This window comes from Coptis chinensis, chromosome 4 (genome assembly GCF_015680905.1).
Source record: "Coptis chinensis isolate HL-2020 chromosome 4, ASM1568090v1, whole genome shotgun sequence".
Lineage (NCBI taxonomy): Eukaryota > Viridiplantae > Streptophyta > Magnoliopsida > Ranunculales > Ranunculaceae > Coptis > Coptis chinensis.
In genome coordinates, this window is record NC_141459.1 from 43,740,074 (window position 1) to 43,743,273 (window position 3,200).

Consider the following 3,200-nt stretch of genomic DNA (forward strand, 5'->3'; position numbering starts at 1 on the left):
TAAAAATAAATAAACATGCAATGAACAATACTATGAAATGCAATGGCAGGTCCGTTTATGAAACTTTGGATTATTGTCACTAAGTAGGTCCTCACAAATATGTCAAGACAAAAATAATCTGATTTTTCCACTCAGGTTTCGTTCACTCTAGTGTGCAATGGGCACACTTTTCCTCTCAATCTCATTGACATCCAAAGGAGTCGAGGTCGATCAAAAACATCTACCATTTACTATCACACCAACATATTCCTAATTGGGCTAAATGTCTTTATTAGGTGTTATGGATGGTTTTGGTGATGGTTTAAGAATAAATGGAATGGATAAAAAAAAAAAAAATAGACAAGTCTGAGAAAATAAGGTCTTCAAATTATGTAACTAGAGAAAGCATTGTTCTTATTTTGCTTCTACACTTTGTTTCCATCCTTAGCCCTTTTGTTTTGGCTGTTGACTCCTTTGATTCTATTTTTAGAGTTCTAACGTTTTATTTTATTTCTATTCATTTTTCTTTTCTATGGATGGAAACTTTCTTTTCTTTTTCTTATTTTTCTTTTGAAGCAACTAACAAATATTGGTTTTCCACAGGTCTTTCTCTTTTCTTTTCTTTATTTCATCCTATTTCTCAAACTTATCCAGTGGGTAGGCTATATTTATTTTGTTTTTATAAAGGGTAAAAAATTTGTGGTTTATGAACAGGCTAATAAAAGGCTCAGTGAGGCGACTAGCGAAAAAAATATTCTTTAGGTTTGAATATATGGCTATATCGATCCAAAGATAGCCTAAATTCTCTTTTAGGATATGGTATGGTGATCAAACAAGTGGACGTGTTATTTCTTTATTCAGATTTAACTTCTCTCTTATGTCATCACTCAGATATCAACTCATATGAGGCTTTTAAACTAGATTCTCACAGGATATGTAAAATTAAGCAATCTAACCTAGGTCTCAAAAAAGTACTGCCAAATACAATCATGATGTTCATGCAAGACATTTATGAAAAGATGCAGAGACTATTACCTATTTATTAACCTAAGTTTCTAATAACAACTCTTAATTCTAATGCTAAATGAGATTTCTAGACTATTATCATCATAGATAAGGAAACAATATCATTATCCCTAAATGCATAGTATATATAATTTCTATTTTTCACTAAACAAAATATTTTGTCCCCACCCCCCAAACTTATTTTAGACATTGTCCTCAATGTTGACATATATGCTCAATTCCAAAAATTAATAACATGGACAAGTAAAATAATAAGGAAAGAAGTTACCAATAGCTCCATGAATGAAAAATAAAGCTCGAATCAGCTGTAGAAATTAGTACCTCACAAAAGATATAACAGTGATAATATAGAATAGGAACCAAATTACTACAATGACTAAAATGTGTCACGTATCTCATTCTATAAAGTTACACGTCTCCAAAAAGGCAGAGAAAATGTGCTAAAGTGGAATACATGAAATATGTGCACATAAGACTCAGCAACAAAAATAAAAGCATGGGTTGCCCCCCATGAGCGCTACATTTTACGTCTCTAGCAGACAAATGCTTGCAATGTCATGCAGAAAATCAAATAGTCCAAACTTTAAGCAAAAGATCATGCAAATGATACCCCCAAACTTATGCAAAACAACATTTAAACATATTATGTATCACCTAATAAGATATGCAAAAGCAATAAATAGTAAGTGAACATAAGACAAAGCATCTAACAAATAGTAATAATGTCATCAGATCTTCGCAAGTCAGAGAACACTTTCAAATCATCTTTTCGTACCCAAATGGCACGGACCTTAGCTGGAAAATATTTAGGTTGTGTTTGTTTATATTTCACTCCCATTTGCTTACCATGATTCCTAGGCAAATTATAATCACATCTCATAACTCTATTAGGTATACTAGATATAACAACATCATTAGCATGGATATGAGATGGAACACATGATTTTGGAACCTGCTTCAAAAATGATATCGGGTGGTCATGACTAGTAGACTTACGCCAAATCTAAAAATTGGTTTTCCTAACATGACAATGATACTTAATATGACCTACATCTCCACAATAATAACAAATAATAGGTGGCCTAGTACGATCAACATGGGAGGTGGAAGGGACATTAGCTGGTATACACCTTGGTTCTAACAAAGATACAACTGAAGTAGAACACATAGCAAGATTAGCACAAACACGTGGACACTCCTCAACATTCAAATTTATATCACCACTACAAAGATCAGGAAATGTCATATTGGGGTTCATATTCTTCTTTAAAAGATCAAACACAGTTTCAATATCCTTTTGAGTTTCTTTAATGATGCCAAACTCACATTTCAAAGAATTATTCTTATCCCTAAACAATTCATTCTCTACCTGTAACTTGTTAGCAATACACATATTTTCATTAAATGTGGAGCTCAAAACAGTGTTTTCACTTTCAAGAGATATTACCCTTTCAGCCAACCTCTCGTTATCATTAAGCAATTCATGATTTTCTTTTAAAAGTGCAACATACAACTCATGAAAAAATTTATTAGAATCACTCAACACCATATCACGGCTAATACTTAGACAAGGCTTATTAATAGGACATGACGAATTATCATTAAGAGGATTACGAAAATAATAGTCTTGAGATATAGGATTCACTACCTCTCTTGGTTCCACATCATCACTATCACTAAAATGGTTTGGATGAACATTTAAATACCCAGCAGAATCAGACCAAAAACCATCATCAGTGTCATCAGTATTACCTAATAGTTGATCATTAGTCTCAACCAAATTAAGCTCACATATATTATTTGACTCCCCAAGTTGCTTGCTTACATTCAAAACATTAGGTTCTAACTGGTTTTGGTGTTCTCCTTCATTATTTTCCTCAATAAGGTTGACTAACGGATTGACACAAATTTAACTTAGTTTGGTTGCCTCATAGGTAGCTAGTGCCTCTCTCTGGCCCTCTTGCATTTTCAATAAACTTTTCATGTTCAATGTATTTTGCTCCATTTGAGCAAGGGTGTGTGCTATAGAAGATGAAAGTGTAGAAGGATTGTATATGTTATAACTCTATATATTTTTTTAATTAATGAAAATATGAAAATCCACACAAACAATATTAAACAAATATATCGATTCCAATTTAAAAATAATATGTTTAATATTGTTGCTCCTAAACCCAAATAACACGATTCCCAGT